Source organism: Sardina pilchardus, chromosome 4, assembly GCF_963854185.1.
Source record: "Sardina pilchardus chromosome 4, fSarPil1.1, whole genome shotgun sequence".
Lineage (NCBI taxonomy): Eukaryota > Metazoa > Chordata > Actinopteri > Clupeiformes > Clupeidae > Sardina > Sardina pilchardus.
The window spans coordinates 350,254-370,403 of record NC_084997.1 but is presented as its reverse complement, the minus strand read 5'-3'; the positions used below and the strand labels follow the sequence as shown (position 1 = coordinate 370,403).

Genomic DNA, 20,150 nt, shown 5'->3' with positions numbered 1-20,150 from the left:
AGGGCTGACATTGGGATTGGGCCATTCTGTCTCAGCGTTTTATCGACTTAAAAACTCAAAAACAGTTCACTATCTAGCCACTGTTTAACATTGTTTTAGATAGGGCGGTAGGGGGGCGCTATTGAGCTCCTTCAGTGCATATCCATACTCATGGACGTGGATATGTTGACGACAAGAGTGAGGACTGAGGAAGGCTGAGGAGAAGCTCGGGACGCAGGGTTGCCAACTCTCACGCTCCCGCCGTGACACTCACGATTTCAGCATCAACCTCACGCTCTCACGCAGACACAAGAAATGTCACGCCAAAATCCATTCTTCTTTTTCTTCAAACCGTTCATAATCAGTTGGTGACTAGACCACAGCAGAGCATATTGTAGACAGAAGACGAACTTAAGGCATGTATAGGCTCTTTAGATCAATAGCAGGTATAGGTCTAATATCTGTCTTCAACGTTCTCAGCGCAGAGAAATTATTTGCGGCGGGCGAAGTGCAAAATGCGCACCACTCGTTTCTATCGGATTGCTCACGAAGTTCACACTGATTTGAATGACACTTGACAGAGCGCGATCTTTCTGATGGCAGCCTATTATTAGGCTACATTAATGCAATTAATTTGTATAATAAGCCATTCCCGAGTAGCCTATTCCAGTTTTTAAATTGCAATAGGTCTACATTTCTACTTGTTCTCCAACTTCAGGCAGTAGGCCACTGCAGTAACAAAGGAGTTATGTCCGCTTTGTTAACTTGACAGCGATACTTTTGACAGATATTCTATTCTGTCAAAAGTAGGGCCACTGCTGATGAGGTATTCAACATTCTCAACAATTACCCTAGTCTACCTGGCAGAATATGACATCAAATGGGAAAACTGTGAGGGACTCGGGTGGCGCACAGACGCAGAAGAAATGGGCTGCGTGATAGAGGATGCGCAACAGACGGACTGTTTCATTCATAGGGAAGCACTCGCGTCAGGGCCTGACCTGACTAAGATTTTGAACAAGGTTGTGCTTCATTTAGCCTATAACACAACGGTAGCCTATAGTTGGCCCTTTTTCTGTATTTTTGGAAATCAGCTTTTTTTGAAGCAAGGATTAACACCTTGTCAATGACAAAAACTGACGATATTGGTCATTGATTTAGATTTTTATTTTCTCTATTTCTGAACTGATATTTAGGCCTATCTGTAGCCTAACTGTTATTTGTTACTGAGGTATATTTAGCAAGCGACGTTATGTCAATAAATTGGACAATTCTGAGCTTGACCTAGGCTACTACTTTCTTAGAGTGATGATGATGGACAGGTGGGGCTCGAGAAAGCCCCCTTGATCAAAGTGGGGAATGAAAGAAAAAGTTTGAGAACCACTGCAGGCTATGTGGCGCCCCAAAATAATTAACTAGGCTACTGCTCTTCCACTTGTTTTGTTTTTTGTTTTTTTTTAACTAGAAAACAATTATTAGCATCCCAAATCAAATCAAGAAATATTAAAATTCTTGACTGATTGTCAATATCAAAACAATTGTGACACATTATTTTTCACTGGCTATGGCTCCTAACTGATGCATGAGATAGATAGACCTAAAATATGGATGGATAGATGGATAGATAGCTTACAGAACATATGATTCTGTAAATAGCTATATTGTATTGGATGTGAGTTGTATCGGTCTACAACACCACTAAATGACATTGAGAAACCCATACTGGTATATTATATTCACCTGTGTAACAACCATATGTTAGTATATGTTATGAGGCTATGGGCCCGTGTGTCTGGCAAGGGGCCTGCACTTAAAGATTGTGCTGATACCTTTTACACCCATTTTTCTGGGTGGCCCTCAAAATAAGCCCCCCCCCCCCCAAACAAACACCCCCCGCCCCCAACTTCACAAAATCTCACTGCAGCCAAACACCCAAAGTTGGCAACCCTGGGGACGTAGCCTACCGCATGCAGGAATAATGTCATGATACGTACACTTATCTAACTTAAATCTAGTTTACCATTGTGTATAACTTTAAACAGCGTGTGAGCTTTAACATTATCAAGCTGTAATGCTAGCGTTTTGACAAGCACACCAAATTTGCCCACCTTGCCCATATGAAATAACTCCTCTAGGTTTGCTGCCTCCTCCTTTCTGTTTTCGTTCTTTATCAATTAACTATCTATCCATGATCCTTGAAGTCTCAGTTAGTGAATTAGTTTGACATTGTGTGGTAATAACCAGCAACCATTGAAAGTAAAGCAAAACAACAAGTAGCCTAGCCTATAACTTAGCGTGTGTGCGCTGTTATTCTCTCACCCGCTCAAACAAAAGGTGTGCGTGTGTACGTATAGGTCTCTTTTTTTTGAGTGACAGCTTTGTTTTCTATGTCCCTATAGTTTTCACCTTGTGGTACAATTCTCGGTCTCGCTGTGTTCATTCGCCCAAGAGCTGCAAAGTATTTTTAACATGTTTCGGTACAGTTAAGGTCAATTTCACACCGGAATTCTCCTTTAACTAGGTTACTTTGGCCGGTTGCTTTCGCTTACGGCCATACCACGCTGAACACGCCCGATCTCGTCCGATCTCGGAAGCTAAGCAGCGTCGGGCCTGGTTAGTACTTGGATGGGAGACCGCCTGGGAATGGCTCATGACCCCCACAAGTACATATTGCTCAGCCCTGGGAGCGAGCAAAAAGGATCAAAACGGACAGCTCCATCTGGTGGTCAAAGTCCTGAAGTGTTATTTATTAGGTGGCCTAATTTATTGAAATCCATTAGTCTGCTGAATATTTTGCTTTTTATTTTCATAGTTTGATTTGATCTAGCTGATGAGATTCATAATTTTCAAGAGGAAATGTGTGCAATATTACATTTGGGCTGAATCAAGACAGGGTGTAATGCATCAGTGAACTGTCACTTTGTCTGGAAGACATCAGAGCCGTTCACAGAAGTCATCATTGTGATCACTCAGGGGATACAGCCAGCGCACAGAGGGGTGTATTCATACCTCTGGTAGAGGCAGAGAAGACACAAGGACTTCTAAATTATGTGTTTTTTTACACTATCCCACCCCTTCTGAAACCCAAGCATACAGAGACTCCAACATACTTGAAATACTTTTACAACTTTTATTTTTCACCTAGAATGTGTTTCATTTGAAAAGCAGTGCATGAAAGCACATGTGAAATGTTTACTACCATTTGCAAACATTTAGTTAAACATGGAGCTGACAGACATACAAACATTACAAGGACACACACACACACACACACACACACACACACACACACACACACACACACACACACACACACACACACATAACAATAATAATAATAATAAATCAAGAACACTTAACAATTAAAAACACAAACTTGTACTTCAGATAAAAAAAATGAACAATTGGTTTGTACTGGCCAAAAGCCCAATAAATAACAGGATTATCCAAAGACTCAGGTCACCAATCAACAAATAAAGGCTCAAGCCATTCCTGTAAGATACATTTGTTGTGTGTGTTTTCTTTGGCAAACTTGTGTTAAACATAAAGCAGACAAAGACATACAAACATCACAAAGACATGAAGCTGACAAAGACGAACAAACAACACGTATGACAAAAACAGATGATATGAACATGAACGACCATTAAAGGGTATGCAAACTGATTGTGTTAGATTGGAACTGCTTAAGGTTAAAATGATGGAGGTTAGATTGGCCTTGATATTGAACATGACAGAACATATTTATATATATAAAAAGATAATACAAAGTGCCTTTTAAGAGCAACATAAGTAATAATAAAAAACAAATATAGGAGAATTTTTAAACTGTTAAGTGCATGTTTTAAACTTTTGAACTATATAAATAAATAGATTGCTTGTTTTTGTGCATGTGTTTGTTTGTGTTTCAAAGTACTTCAGCATAACACAAACAAGCCTCTTTCTCTCTCCTACAGATGGCACAGGAGAAGTGGCATCACACAGGTGAGTTTTTTACAGTTATTCACATAGTTCTCCTCTTTTCCAACTCCGCATCCACCACACATTTCAAGTGTTCAAAGCTGTCGTACACCACATTGTCAGACCCAGAGGTGGTGGATATCCTAGTGGATGGACAGGAAGAAAATATCTTCTGGGTGCTTCCAGACACTTTAAGGTGTGTACCTCTTCCGCTGTCCACTACAATTGGGCACGTGGCAAGCCCCACATGGCCGCGAGGGCTTGTTTGGCATGAATGCCTTGACTGTTGGTGCAGGACGTACAAAGCTCTGGCTGCACGATGGCCCACGAAACAGGACGGAGGGAGCCTGTGGCTGTGGGGGGAGAACCAGCAGTATGGGTGCTGCCGACACAGGGGGTGGTCCATAGGTGGGCGCAGCAGGCTTTGGCTGGAGATGGGTGGACGCAGCAGGCCCTGACAGAATGGGGATGGGCGCAGCAGGCTTTGGCCGAGTGGAGGAGGACGACACCGTGGGCTGAACGGACCGGTTCACAGCAGGCACAGGCTCTGGCTCTTCAACATATAATCTGGAAATATAAAATACACACGCAATGAGTATTGATATTACGTGTGTGCTATTTGCTTTCCACAGCCAACAGGTGAAAAAAAGTGCTTATGACAACCAAAAACAGCCCATTCATTCATCACTTTGTTTTTAACATGCAAATCGCGGTTGACATGTTTACACTTCTAAGGCATATTTATACATCAAACGTCAACTCCACACTTAAGTAACACCACCTCTATGGTCTTAAAAAGTGAGCTAGAGTGTCTGATGACATTTTTAAAGTGTTTCCAGGGATTGTCAGGTCATTACAGCGGCGATTGGTATCTCATTCATTCACGTTCAATGTATTGTTTACCTCAGAAGGCGACACCGGTGGTAGCTAACGCTAGCTCGACAGAGGCGGCGGCTGAACAGTGAATGAAAACTTTGTCTATAGCCCCCAACTCCCACAAACACGAATTACTTATGAATACTAAGAAAACTATCTTCTAACAACACATTTGGGCTCTTAGACACTTTCAACGCATAGCAAACTCTACCGTTGTTACAGTGAGCAGCACTGTTTACCTTTGCGGCGCCGGGTCAGAGTCAGCCTGCTAACGTTACGAGCTGCTAACGAGATATCGTGTAAAACATTGAATATCGGACCAACTATTAAAAAATACATCGAGTTTCATTCATTACTTGGCACATAACTATACAAAACTTACCTGAGAGTAAAAAACAAAAGGTCCAATGGGTCGGAAAAACGCCGCCGATACCGGAGTAGTAAAGGATGGCCGCCAGTATTTTTCGAGACGCAGCTTAACAGCGCCGACGTCATGACGTCGTGAATATTTTCCGATCCTCGCTCAATGATTGGTCTGTTGAGCGCTCAGCTCTGCTCAGCATTGCTCAGTGATTGGCTGAAGGCTGCTCAGCTTTGCTCAGCATTGCTCAGTGATTGGCCGGTTGAGCAGAGGATATGTACTTGGGGGAGAAAGTGCACGTAAGCTTTTCTCTCCATCAGCCAGTGAAACTTTTTTTTTTTTCAGGCTGTCTGTCTGTGCGTGCCTGCTCCCTAGTGCGTAGACGTTCCAACCCCTTTGAATATTTGCTTCCTCCGTTTGAAAGCAAAATAAAGAAATACATAAATAAATAAATAAATAAATACATAGGTAGGAAATATAGGCTAAGCCAGCAACAGGTCGGAAAAAATTGCACGAGTTGACTGTAAACAGCTGGCGGATTGGGGGAGATTTAGTGCTTGTTTTCATCTGGAATGTTTAGCTTATTTTTTGGGGTGACAGCTTTGTTTTCGATGTAGTTTTCACCGTGTTGTACAATTCCCGGTCTCGCTGTGTTCATTCGCCCAAGAGCTGCAAAGTAATTTTTTCAACACTGTCTGAGTATGGAAAATAGCCTATAGTCTGCATGGCCTTCGACATCCCAGATATTGTAGTGTTTTCCTGAACAACTGTAGGTTACTCGTTTCAGGATGTCCAAGTAGAGCGAGTGACCAAAGGTCCTGTTTTTACGCACAGCGAATTGATATATGAAAAGCTAATATCAGCGTGCTTCATGAAGTTTTGCTTGACAGCAGTTGCTACTACATAGCCTATGTTGTCGGATTAGATGCAGCATTCGATTGACGTGTGTCTACTATTACGTATAAGGCCTATATAAACCGTGCGCTAAGGAGAAGCGCTCATTCACGTCTCCGTCGCCGGAGGGAGCGCCACGCTTTCTGTCGCTAGTGTACATCTGGACATGTATGGATCATTGGCTGCCAGTGACTCTAGCACACCAGTAGAGAACTGCATTTGGAGCAGTTGTTTTTTCTTTCTCCGTGGCGAAGATGAAGCAAAGAGGATCCACGAAACAACCCTCTTTACAACACATGACCTGAATGCGCAGTCCTAACTGGCCAGAGACCCAACTCGGAGCGTCCGCATCCCGACCGGTATGTGTACGTTGTTTTCATTGAGAGGCTAAGTTTCTAAAACGAAGCTCATATTTTATGAATTGTAAATTAGGGCTGTTCTCTCCAATGAAACGTCCCCTGTGTTTTCGCTCTGCTTAGAAAAACAGATTTTTTTTTTTTTATATCCCATCAAATACTTAGTGGTTTTATATTCTCATGCATGGCCAGACACTGATTTCTCTCCTTAGCTTTGAGTATCATCTTTGTTTGAAAAGCTGAGCTTTTTTTTTACTCCAGTGACATTTTCTAATTTACTTGTGGTAGTTTCAAATGGTGTACACACCAAGTGGTTTTTGCCATGCTATGTCACCATTACAATTTATTTAGCTTCTACACAAATCTGTGAGCGTTTTAATCAGAGATAAAGCTGCCCTATGTATGTTGTACTGTGAGTAAAGTATGTGCACTTGCCTAACCAAACTCTTCTGTCAGTACCCATCGTTTTTAGGATAAAGAAGGAACAGTTATTGGAAATGTTACCAAGTTTTAAATGCCATTTGTTGTATTCTTCACTTTCAAAGTTGAACTCCACGCGGAAAATGCGCCTTTGTTTTCTTGAACACAATGTAGCGTACCTCACCTTTCACAACACACGCGTCTCCAACCCGGGTTAGGGAGCTTTAAGTAGGTTACTTTGGCCGATTGCTTTCGCTTACGGCCATACCACGCTGAACACGCCCGATCTCGTCCGATCTCGGAAGCTAAGCAGCGTCGGGCCTGGTTAGTACTTGGATGGGAGACCGCCTGGGAATACCAGGTGCCGTAAGCTTTTCTCTCCATCAGCCAGTGAAACTTTTTTTTTTCAGGCTGTCTGTCTGTGCGTGCCTGCTCCCTAGTACGTAGACGTTCCAACCCCTTTGAATATTTGCTTCCTCCGTTTGAAAGCAAAATAAAGAAATACATAAATAAATAAATAAATAAATACATAGGTAGGAAATATAGGCTAAGCCAGCAACAGGTCGGAAAAAATTGCACGAGTTGACTGTAAACAGCTGGCGGATTGGGGGAGTTTTAGTGCTTGTTTTCATCTGGAATGTTTAGCTTATTTTTTGGGGTGACAGCTTTGTTTTCGATGTAGTTTTCACCGTGTTGTACAATTCCCGGTCTCGCTGTGTTCATTCGCCCAAGAGCTGCAAAGTAATTTTTTCAACACTGTCTGAGTATGGAAAATAGCCTATAGTCTGCATGGCCTTCGACATCCCAGATATTGTAGTGTTTTCCTGAACAACTGTAGGTTACTCGTTTCAGGATGTCCAAGTAGAGCGAGTGACCAAAGGTCCTGTTTTTACGCACAGCGAATTGATATATGAAAAGCTAATATCAGCGTGCTTCATGAAGTTTTGCTTGACAGCAGTTGCTATAGTGGAGCGGTTAAGCTCACAATTCAATTCAATTCAATTCAAAACACTTTATTTATCCCCGAGGGGCAATTTCTCTGTGCAGGCATAGTGACATATAAGACATAACACAACATAAGACAGGGGGGGGGGGGGGGGGGTTAGTCCCAGGAGAGGGAGGAGGGGGCTGGGGGCATATTTGAGTTCAAAAGGCGAATAGCCTCAAAGGTAAAGGTCGCCTTCCTCCTGTTAGTCCTAGCAAGAGGACAGCGCAGACGCCTGCCAGAGGGCAGCCATTCAAAAACTCCATGTAGAACATGAGTAGAGTCTTCCAGGATAGAGTTGGCTTTTCTTAGTGTAGCCTTATCATGCAGCGATGTCAGTGACTGAAGAGGGTGGCCAATGATCTTAGAACATGTGTGCACAATGCTCTGGAGGTGATTCTTATTTTTGATGGAGAGGGAGTGAAACCAGCATATAGATGAAAAAGTCAGTACACTTTCAATGAAGGAGGTGTAAAAAACTGTGAGGATCTTCCTGTTTACTCCAAAGGAGTATAGCTTTCTCAAAAAATACTTGCGCTGTTGACATTTTTTAAGGATCACCTCTGTGTTGGAGTCAAACCGCAGTTTGTCATCAATGACAGTGCCCAGGTATTTGTACTCATGTACAACTTCCACTGGTTCCCCATGTATTGTAGTGGCGGTCCTGCATCCTCCATGCCTGTTGAAGTTAATGAACATCTCCTTGGTCTTTGTGACGTTTAACTCCAAAAAGGAGCTATCACACCATTCCACAAACTCGCTGAGGACAGGGCCGTGATCTTGGACAGAACCAGATAACAGTGACAGGAGAACAGTGTCGTCGGCAAACTTCACTAGATGACGATCAGCATGGTGACTTCGACAATCATCTGTGTACAGGATGAAAAGCAGCGGTGAGAGGACACAACCCTGGGGAGAGCCAGTGGACGTGTAGCTGATGTCAGAGAACCTCTTGTTGACCAGCACCTTCTGTGTTCTTTGGGTCAGAAAGTCTGTGATCCACAAAATTAATTGATGATCTAAGTTGAAACTTATGAGCTTTTTGGCCAACATGTGAGGTTGAATGGTATTGAAGGCAGAGGAGAAATCCGCAAATAGGAGTCGTGCAAAAGAATTTGGGCTTTCTAGGTGTTCATGGATGGCATTCAGTATGTAGATTTTGGCATCATCCACCCCTCTTTTTGCACGATATGCGAACTGAAGAGGATCCATCTTTGAGGCTGTGGCGTTGATAACATGAGCTTTCACAATCCTCTCAAAGGCCTTCATGACAAGGGAGGTGAGGGCAATGGGTCTTAGATCATTCAGGACTTTCAGGCTGCTCTTCTTGGGAACGGGAATGATTGTGGAGTGTTTCCATGACTGTGGGACAGTGGCAGTGGATAGAGACCTCTGAAATATCTGCTGGAAAACTCCTCCAAGCTGCTCAGCACAGTGTTTCAGTGTGTGACCGCATATTTGATCTGGACCAGGAGCTTTCTTGGTCTTTGTCCTCCTCAAACATTCCACCACAGATTCAACCGAGACGATGATAGGGTCACTCGGGATCAAGCTACTGGTGATATCCGCCAACTGAGACTGGTGATCTTTCTCAAACCTGGTGTAAAAAGAGTTGAGCTCATTGGGGAGGGATTCATCACTGCTGCCAGCCACACACACAGGTCTAAGGTCACGCACAGTGTTGACTGCTGCCATTGTCTTAATACCCTGCCATGCCTCCTGGAGGTTACCTTGAGTGAACTTCTCTTCAATCTTACTTTTGTAAGCTGCCTTAGCTTTTTTAATGGCCTGCTTCACCTCTCTGTTCACTTGTTTCTTCTCAAGCATAGATCCCGTGTAGAACAGCCGTTTTCTTCTTCACATTATAAGAAGTATTGTGCATTTTATGACTAAAGCATGAAAGTTTCACCATATAATCTTCACCCCCTAAGCTTTAATTTCAGACGTGGAGGCACTTCAGATCTGACCTCTGGGGCTAGATATTTGCTGTACAATATAAACATCTCAGAGGAGTAAAATTTTTACAAGTCATTCCAGAATTCTACTGTAAAGATCTAGAACTTACATTGACTGCCATTCAAACGGGTAGCTTGAGTTCATTATGACAGTGTCATATGGAACCTTTAATTTGCAACATTCTAATCACCTGCAAATGTGATTTCTTTTTTCACCTTTAGGCCTAATACTGCTATTATGCGTATAGATAGATAGATAGATAGATAGATAGATAGTAGAATAGATAAATCAATTTAATAGGGAACCCCTTTCAAACAGCACAAGTATGTCTCAGAATTGACATTTTGTTCTCAATGAACAAAACATGATAATAGATAGGATTATGTCTACCCCTATGTTTTGATGATCAAGGCTTACTATGATAGCTACCATAAACAACATCATGCATCCCTCCTGGTGGCCGTGGCAGCCATTTTGCTTTTCACCATAACCTTAATACAGTACTTTGTGTCACATCTCTTGAGCTACCCCCATGTTTTCATGGTCAAGGATTACAATGACCCCATATATAACATAATTAATGAACTGTTCAGACCAATAGTTTGGCTTGATAATGTGAAAAGGAAATATTTGATCACCAGAATTGATCATCAGACAACGAAATTGCACATCATATAATTTGTCAAGCTCAATGCTTTTTTCAATAACCTTGAAGTGAACATATTTGTATGTTTATTTGATGAATAATGTTCCTTCCTCAAACCATGTTTGCTGTCCATGTCCATCTTGTTTCCTGCAACAATGCTTAGATAAGTGGTACGTGTCAATGGAACATCTAAAGGCAGCACCAGACCATTAATAGTCAGTGTAGCCTTTCTTTGCTTCAACTGACAACAACTTCTTTGAATAGTCTTTTACTAGGTTGGCACATATCTCTTACAGTAAGCACTCTTTAGCTCCAACTCGTCCAAACTGCAAGAGTCCATACTTTTCTTGTATGGACTCTTGCTTTAAGCACGTGCCACAGATTCTCAATGGGGTTGAGGTCTGGTCTTTGTATAGACTATTCCAGCACCTTGATTTTGGTATCCTTTAGGGCGTTTTAGACCACTTTTTACTATGCTTTGGGTTATTATCATGCTGAAGGACCTGGTGGCGACCTAAGCCTAAGAGCAGACGTCTTGATGTTATCCCTCAAAAGGTCAACATAATCTTTCTTTTTCAAGATCCTATGCACCCAAACAAGGCTCCTTGTGCCTGAGACAGCAAAACAGGCCCAGAACATGATGCTCCCACCACCATGCTTCACTGTGGGAACTGTATTTTTATCGTTGCAGGCCTTCCCTTTTTTCGCCAAACATAGGCAACATCCATGTGCCCAAACAGCTCCAGTTTAATCTCAGTAGATCAACGAACATTTTTCCAAAACTAATTTTTTAGCTTTTAAATATGAATGGGCAAAGTTCAGTCTGACTTTGAAGTGCCCCTTTCGGAGTAATGGTTTTTTTCTCGCTACTGTCTTCCTCAAGACTTTAACCCCAGAGGTCTCAAGGTCTGCAACTATCATTTTGGCAGATGTGCGGGGATGCTTGCTAACATCCCTGATGATTTTTCTCTCTATAGATTGAGATATTTAGCATTTTCATCCACACTTAAGTTTGTTATAAACAAACTTGGAACTCTTTGTTCTGTGTAATGATGGCTTGCACGGCTGTTCTACAGACTGTGAAGCATCTAGAAATTACAGTATAGCCTTTTTCCATATTATAGGCCTCAATGATTTTCTTTCTGAGGTCCAGACAGATTTCCTTCATCTTCAGCATGCCTGTAAAGGCAGTCCCCTCTCAGACAGGTGTTCAAGTGCCTGTAGGCCTGTTCCTTGAAGTCTTTAGGTAAACAATCAATGCTGATTGGATGTTCAGGTGTTGTCTGGACATTAACTGACTGCAAAGGTGCGTCGTGTCGTGTGTGTTTAAAAGCAAAAAAAAAAAAAAAATGACATGGGGGCTAATAATTTTGACCACTCCACTTTTCACACAATTTGAGATTAAGCTCAAACTGGTGAATGTTTGATTTTAAAAATGTGTTTAGGGATGAAAAATGTAGGGAGAATTTTAGAGTAATGTTCCAAAATTTCAGGGGGGCTAATCATTTTGCCCTTAACTGTATGCAATACAAAATAATACATAAACAATCCATCCAAATGTATGCAAATCCACAATATCAATTTTATTTCAGTTCCCAAATAAGTATTTTATGCTTATAAAAATAAGTCTTTACCTATCTCTATGCCTTATAACAAATTGTCCAAACATTGAATGTTGAACATGTATTCCTTTAACTTTGTGCAGAAGTTCAAAAAGATTGAAATCTATTTCCTATCTAATCCTATTTCCATCTTATTTGAAAGTGTAAACAAAAGTGGAGAAAGCATTCAATTTAATTCAACTCCTTACACCAGGACTTGGTGTGCTATGTCTTAGCTATATTTGCTGGACCTTAACACTGTCACTATCTTAATTCATCATCCATGGTGACATCAGGTCTTAAAATCTTAGGATCACTTGTTTTTTTTCCATTTGCACACTATTTTAGCCTACTTTATACTTGCTGCTAATGACAAGTAGATAGATAGATAGATAGATAGATAGATATACTTTATTCATCCCCAAGGGGAAATTACAGTGCATTGTATTTTGCAGAGATGTAAAGAAGTAGAAATACTAGTACTCAAGTATGAATGCGGAGTGTCTGTACTTTAATTGAGTTTTTGTTTGGTTTTTCCTTTTCCTTTTACTTCACTTCATTCTTTAAATTAAATGTTTGTTGTGTTTGTATTGCTGCTGATAGCCTACATTATATTTTAACCAAGGGCTAAATGAAACAGAGAGTTAGCTCACCCCTACATTCAGTATTCCCAGACAACTTCCATGCATGGTTTTGTTTTTGTTGCGGACAGGCTGATAGATTTAACATAGGGGTCAAATACTTATGCCCCCTGTTTTTAAGGAAGAACATTGATTTATTTAAGATGCATTCTTCAATCACAAAGAAAATTGGTGTCCTTAGCGTTTTTATTTTTACTCATTTTTTTAATTAAGGCATTAAGATCAATTGTCAAATGATTTTATATTCCTCTTTTTAGTCAACTTTAGCATGGGTTCAAATACATATGCTCCCTACTGTATCTATAGGCATAATAGCAGTAGGCCAATAAAGGTGAAAAAAGAAATCACATTTGCAGGTGATAAGAATGTTGCCAATTAAAGGTTCCATTTGACACTGTCATAATGAACTCAAGCTACCCGTTTGAATGGCAGTCAATGTAAGTTCTAGATCTTCACAGTAGAATTCTGGAATGACTTGTAAAAATATTTTACTCCTCAAAGATGTTTATATTGTACAGCAAATATCTAGCCCCAGAGGTCAGATCTGAAGTGCCTCCACGTCTGAAATTAAAGCTTAGGGGGTCAAGATTATATGGTGAAACTTTCATGCTTTAGTCATAAAATGCACAATTGCTTTGCTTATCAGCCTAACTACTACTACATAGCCTATGTTGTCGGATTAGATGCAGCATTCGATTGACGTGTGTCTACTATTACGTATAAGGCCTATATAAACCGTGCGCTAAGGAGAAGCGCTCATTCACGTCTCCGTCGCCGGAGGGAGCGCCACGCTTTCTGTCGCTAGTGTACATCTGGACATGTATGGATCATTGGCTGCCAGTGACTCTAGCACACCAGTAGAGAACTGCATTAGGAGCAGTTGTTTTTTCTTTCTCCGTGGCGAAGATGAAGCAAAGAGGATCCACGAAACAACCCTCTTTACAACACATGACCTGAATGCGCAGTCCTAACTGGCCAGAGACCCAACTCGGAGCGTCCGCATCCCAACCGGTATGTGTACGTTGTTTTCATTGAGAGGCTAAGTTTCTAAAACGAAGCTCATATTTTATGAATTGTAAATTAGGGCTGTTCTCTCCAATGAAACGTCTCCTGTGTTTTCGCTCTGCTTAGAAAAACGGATTTTTTTTTTTTAAAATCCCATCAAATACTTAGTGGTTTTATATTCTCATGCATGGCCAGACACTGATTTCTCTCCTTAGCTTTGAGTATCATCTTTGTTTGAAAAGCTGAGCTTTTTTTTACTCCAGTGACATTTTCTAATTTACTTGTGGTAGTTTCAAATGGTGTACACACCAAGTGGTTTTTGCCATGCTATGTCACCATTACAATTTATTTAGCTTCTAAACAAATCTGTGAGTGTTTTAATCAGAGATAAAGCTGCCCTATGTATGTTGTACTGTGAGTAAAGTATGTGCACTTGCCTAACCAAACTCTTCTGTCAGTACCCATCGTTTTTAGGATAAAGAAGGAACAGTTATTGGAAATGTTACCAAGTTTTAAATGCCATTTGTTGTATTCTTCACTTTCAAAGTTGAACTCCACGCGGAAAATGCGCCTTTGTTTTCTTGAACACAATGTAGCGTACCTCACCTTTCACAACACACGCGTCTCCAACCCGGGTTAGGGAGCTTTAAGTAGGTTACTTTGGCCGGTTGCTTTCGCTTACGGCCATACCACGCTGAACACGCCCGATCTCGTCCGATCTCGGAAGCTAAGCAGCGTCGGTCCTGGTTAGTACTTGGATGGGAGACCGCCTGGGAATACCAGGTGCCGTAAGCTTTTCTCTCCATCAGCCAGTGAAACTTTTTTTTTTTTCAGGCTGTCTGTCTGTGCGTGCCTGCTCCCTAGTACGTAGACGTTCCAACCCCTTTGAATATTTGCTTCCTCCGTTTGAAAGCAAAATAAAGAAATACATAAATAAATAAATAAATAAATACATAGGTAGGAAATATAGGCTAAGCCAGCAACAGGTCGGAAAAAATTGCACGAGTTGACTGTAAACAGCTGGCGGATTGGGGGAGTTTTAGTGCTTGTTTTCATCTGGAATGTTTAGCTTATTTTTTGGGGTGACAGCTTTGTTTTCGATGTAGTTTTCACCGTGTTGTACAATTCCCGGTCTCGCTGTGTTCATTCGCCCAAGAGCTGCAAAGTAATTTTTTCAACACTGTCTGAGTATGGAAAATAGCCTATAGTCTGCATGGCCTTCGACATCCCAGATATTGTAGTGTTTTCCTGAACAACTGTAGGTTACTCGTTTCAGGATGTCCAAGTAGAGCGAGTGACCAAAGGTCCTGTTTTTACGCACAGCGAATTGATATATGAAAAGCTAATATCAGCGTGCTTCATGAAGTTTTGCTTGACAGCAGTTGCTACTACATAGCCTATGTTGTCGGATTAGATGCAGCATTCGATTGACGTGTGTCTACTATTACGTATAAGGCCTATATAAACCGTGCGCTAAGGAGAAGCGCTCATTCACGTCTCCGTCGCCGGAGGGAGCGCCACGCTTTCTGTCGCTAGTGTACATCTGGACATGTATGGATCATTGGCTGCCAGTGACTCTAGCACACCAGTAGAGAACTGCATTAGGAGCAGTTGTTTTTTCTTTCTCCGTGGCGAAGATGAAGCAAAGAGGATCCACGAAACAACCCTCTTTACAACACATGACCTGAATGCGCAGTCCTAACTGGCCAGAGACCCAACTCGGAGCGTCCGCATCCCAACCGGTATGTGTATGTTGTTTTCATTGAGAGGCTAAGTTTCTAAAACGAAGCTCATATTTTATGAATTGTAAATTAGGGCTGTTCTCTCCAATGAAACGTCTCCTGTGTTTTCGCTCTGCTTAGAAAAACGGATTTTTTTTTTTTTTAAATCCCATCAAATACTTAGTGGTTTTATATTCTCATGCATGGCCAGACACTGATTTCTCTCCTCAGCTTTGAGTATCATCTTTGTTTGAAAAGCTGAGCTTTTTTTTTACTCCAGTGACATTTTCTAATTTACTTGTGGTAGTTTCAAATGGTGTACACACCAAGTGGTTTTTGCCATGCTATGTCACCATTACAATTTATTTAGCTTCTAAACAAATCTGTGAGCGTTTTAATCAGAGATAAAGCTGCCCTATGTATGTTGTACTGTGAGTAAAGTATGTGCACTTGCCTAACCAAACTCTTCTGTCAGTACCCATCGTTTTTAGGATAAAGAAGGAACAGTTATTGGAAATGTTACCAAGTTTTAAATGCCATTTGTTGTATTCTTCACTTTCAAAGTTGAACTCCACGCGGAAAATGCGCCCTTGTTTTCTTGAACACAATGTAGCGTACCTCACCTTTCACAACACACGCGTCTCCAACCCGGGTTAGGGAGCTTTAAGTAGGTTACTTTGGCCGGTTGCTTTCGCTTACGGCCATACCACGCTGAACACGCCCGATCTCGTCCGATCTCGGAAGCTAAGCAGCGTCGGGCCTGGTTAGTACTTGGATGGGAGACCGCCTGGGAATACCAGGTGCCGTAAGCTTTTCTCTCCATCAGCCAGTGAAACTTTTTTTTTTTTTCAGGCTGTCTGTCTCTGCGTGCCTGCTCCCTAGTACGTAGACGTTCCAACCCCTTTGAATATTTGCTTCCTCCGTTTGAAAGCAAAATAAAGAAATACATAAATAAATAAATAAATAAATGCATAGGTAGGAAATATAGGCTAAGCCAGCAACAGGTCGGAAAAAAATTGCACGAGTTGACTGTAAACAGCTGGCGGATTGGGGGAGTTTTAGTGCTTGTTTTCATCTGGAATGTTTAGCTTATTTTTTGGGGTGACAGCTTTGTTTTCGATGTAGTTTTCACCGTGTTGTACAATTCCCGGTCTCGCTGTGTTCATTCGCCCAAGAGCTGCAAAGTAATTTTTTCAACACTGTCTGAGTATGGAAAATAGCCTATAGTCTGCATGGCCTTCGACATCCCAGATATTGTAGTGTTTTCCTGAACAACTGTAGGTTACTCGTTTCAGGATGTCCAAGTAGAGCGAGTGACCAAAGGTCCTGTTTTTACGCACAGCGAATTGATATATGAAAAGCTAATATCAGCGTGCTTCATGAAGTTTTGCTTGACAGCAGTTGCTACTACATAGCCTATGTTGTCGGATTAGATGCAGCATTCGATTGACGTGTGTCTACTATTACGTATAAGGCCTATATAAACCGTGCGCTAAGGAGAAGCGCTCATTCACGTCTCCGTCGCCGGAGGGAGCGCCACGCTTTCTGTCGCTAGTGTACATCTGGACATGTATGGATCATTGGCTGCCAGTGACTCTAGCACACCAGTAGAGAACTGCATTTGGAGCAGTTGTTTTTTCTTTCTCCGTGGCGAAGATGAAGCAAAGAGGATCCACGAAACAACCCTCTTTACAACACATGACCTGAATGCGCAGTCCTAACTGGCCAGAGACCCAACTCGGAGCGTCCGCATCCCGACCGGTATGTGTACGTTGTTTTCATTGAGAGGCTAAGTTTCTAAAACGAAGCTCATATTTTATGAATTGTAAATTAGGGCTGTTCTCTCCAATGAAACGTCCCCTGTGTTTTCGCTCTGCTTAGAAAAACAGATTTTTTTTTTTTTATATCCCATCAAATACTTAGTGGTTTTATATTCTCATGCATGGCCAGACACTGATTTCTCTCCTTAGCTTTGAGTATCATCTTTGTTTGAAAAGCTGAGCTTTTTTTTACTCCAGTGACATTTTCTAATTTACTTGTGGTAGTTTCAAATGGTGTACACACCAAGTGGTTTTTGACATGCTATGTCACCATTACAATTTATTTAGCTTCTAAACAAATCTGTGAGCGTTTTAATCAGAGATAAAGCTGCCCTATGTATGTTGTACTGTGAGTAAAGTATGTGCACTTGCCTAACCAAACTCTTCTGTCAGTACCCATCGTTTTTAGGATAAAGAAGGAACAGTTATTGGAAATGTTACCAAGTTTTAAATGCCATTTGTTGTATTCTTCACTTTCAAAGTTGAACTCCACGCGGAAAATGCGCCTTTGTTTTCTTGAACACAATGTAGCGTACCTCACCTTTCACAACACACGCGTCTCCAACCCGGGTTAGGGAGCTTTAAGTAGGTTACTTTGGCCGGTTGCTTTCGCTTACGGCCATACCACGCTGAACACGCCCGATCTCGTCCGATCTCGGAAGCTAAGCAGCGTCGGGCCTGGTTAGTACTTGGATGGGAGACCGCCTGGGAATACCAGGTGCCGTAAGCTTTTCTCTCCATCAGCCAGTGAAACTTTTTTTTTTTTCAGGCTGTCTGTCTGTGCGTGCCTGCTCCCTAGTACGTAGACGTTCCAACCCCATTGAATATTTGCTTCCTCCGTTTGAAAGCAAAATAAAGAAATACATAAATAAATAAATAAATAAATACATAGGTAGGAAATATAGGCTAAGCCAGCAACAGGTCGGAAAAAATTGCACGAGTTGACTGTAAACAGCTGGCGGATTGGGGGAGTTTTAGTGCTTGTTTTCATCTGGAATGTTTAGCTTATTTTTTGGGGTGACAGCTTTGTTTTCGATGTAGTTTTCACCGTGTTGTACAATTCCCGGTCTCGCTGTGTTCATTCGCCCAAGAGCTGCAAAGTAATTTTTTCAACACTGTCTGAGTATGGAAAATAGCCTATAGTCTGCATGGCCTTCGACATCCCAGATATTGTAGTGTTTTCCTGAACAACTGTAGGTTACTCGTTTCAGGATGTCCAAGTAGAGCGAGTGACCAAAGGTCCTGTTTTTACGCACAGCGAATTGATATATGAAAAGCTAATATCAGCGTGCTTCATGAAGTTTTGCTTGACAGCAGTTGCTACTACATAGCCTATGTTGTCGGATTAGATGCAGCATTCGATTGACGTGTGTCTACTATTACGTATAAGGCCTATATAAACCGTGCGCTAAGGAGAAGCGCTCATTCACGTCTCCGTCGCCGGAGGGAGCGCCACGCTTTCTGTCGCTAGTGTACATCTGGACATGTATGGATCATTGGCTGCCAGTGACTCTAGCACACCAGTAGAGAACTGCATTTGGAGCAGTTGTTTTTTCTTTCTCCGTGGCGAAGATGAAGCAAAGAGGATCCACGAAACAACCCTCTTTACAACACATGACCTGAATGCGCAGTCCTAACTGGCCAGAGACCCAACTCGGAGCGTCCGCATCCCGACCGGTATGTGTACGTTGTTTTCATTGAGAGGCTAAGTTTCTAAAACGAAGCTCATATTTTATGAATTGTAAATTAGGGCTGTTCTCTCCAATGAAACGTCCCCTGTGTTTTCGCTCTGCTTAGAAAAACAGATTTTTTTTTTTTTTATATCCCATCAAATACTTAGTGGTTTTATATTCTCATGCATGGCCAGACACTGATTTCTCTCCTTAGCTTTGAGTATCATCTTTGTTTGAAAAGCTGAGCTTTTTTTTACTCCAGTGACATTTTCTAATTTACTTGTGGTAGTTTCAAATGGTGTACACACCAAGTGGTTTTTGACATGCTATGTCACCATTACAATTTATTTAGCTTCTAAACAAATCTGTGAGCGTTTTAATCAGAGATAAAGCTGCCCTATGTATGTTGTACTGTGAGTAAAGTATGTGCACTTGCCTAACCAAACTCTTCTGTCAGTACCCATCGTTTTTAGGATAAAGAAGGAACAGTTATTGGAAATGTTACCAAGTTTTAAATGCCATTTGTTGTATTCTTCACTTTCAAAGTTGAACTCCACGCGGAAAATGCGCCTTTGTTTTCTTGAACACAATGTAGCGTACCTCACCTTTCACAACACACGCGTCTCCAACCCGGGTTAGGGAGCTTTAAGTAGGTTACTTTGGCCGGTTGCTTTCGCTTACGGCCATACCACGCTGAACACGCCCGATCTCGTCCGATCTCGGAAGCTAAGCAGCGTCGGGCCTGGTTAGTACTTGGATGGGAGACCGCCTGGGAATACCAGGTGCCGTAAGCTTTTCTCTCCATCAGCCAGTGAAACTTTTTTTTTTTTCAGGCTGTCTGTCTGTGCGTGCCTGCTCCCTAGTACGTAGACGTTCCAACCCCATTGAATATTTGCTTCCTCCGTTTGAAAGCAAAATAAAGAAATACATAAATAAATAAATAAATAAATACATAGGTAGGAAATATAGGCTAAGCCAGCAACAGGTCGGAAAAAATTGCACGAGTTGACTGTAAACAGCTGGCGGATTGGGGGAGTTTTAGTGCTTGTTTTCATCTGGAATGTTTAGCTTATTTTTTGGGGTGACAGCTTTGTTTTCGATGTAGTTTTCACCGTGTTGTACAATTCCCGGTCTCGCTGTGTTCATTCGCCCAAGAGCTGCAAAGTAATTTTTTCAACACTGTCTGAGTATGGAAAATAGCCTATAGTCTGCATGGCCTTCGACATCCCAGATATTGTAGTGTTTTCCTGAACAAC

General features: G+C 41.7%; 5 non-coding genes and 1 pseudogene across 5 annotated transcripts; all 6 read left to right on the top strand.

The window, feature by feature from the left end:
• Positions 1 to 2,522: 2,522 nt before the first annotated feature.
• On the top strand, positions 2,523 to 2,636 carry LOC134079380 (5S ribosomal RNA; annotated as a pseudogene).
• A 4,464-nt stretch (positions 2,637 to 7,100) lies between these two features.
• LOC134079363 (5S ribosomal RNA) lies at positions 7,101 to 7,219 on the top strand. The gene has a single exon (XR_009939002.1). It is a non-coding gene; the product is annotated as a 5S ribosomal RNA (ribosomal RNA).
• Positions 7,220 to 14,356: 7,137 nt separating this feature from the next.
• On the top strand, positions 14,357 to 14,475 carry LOC134079371 (5S ribosomal RNA). Its single transcript, XR_009939009.1, has one exon. It is a non-coding gene; the product is annotated as a 5S ribosomal RNA (ribosomal RNA).
• Positions 14,476 to 16,094: 1,619 nt separating this feature from the next.
• LOC134079362 (5S ribosomal RNA) lies at positions 16,095 to 16,213 on the top strand. Its single transcript, XR_009939001.1, has one exon. It is a non-coding gene; the product is annotated as a 5S ribosomal RNA (ribosomal RNA).
• Positions 16,214 to 17,832: 1,619 nt separating this feature from the next.
• On the top strand, positions 17,833 to 17,951 carry LOC134079361 (5S ribosomal RNA). The gene has a single exon (XR_009939000.1). It is a non-coding gene; the product is annotated as a 5S ribosomal RNA (ribosomal RNA).
• Positions 17,952 to 19,569: 1,618 nt separating this feature from the next.
• On the top strand, positions 19,570 to 19,688 carry LOC134079360 (5S ribosomal RNA). Its single transcript, XR_009938999.1, has one exon. It is a non-coding gene; the product is annotated as a 5S ribosomal RNA (ribosomal RNA).
• Positions 19,689 to 20,150: the final 462 nt, after the last annotated feature.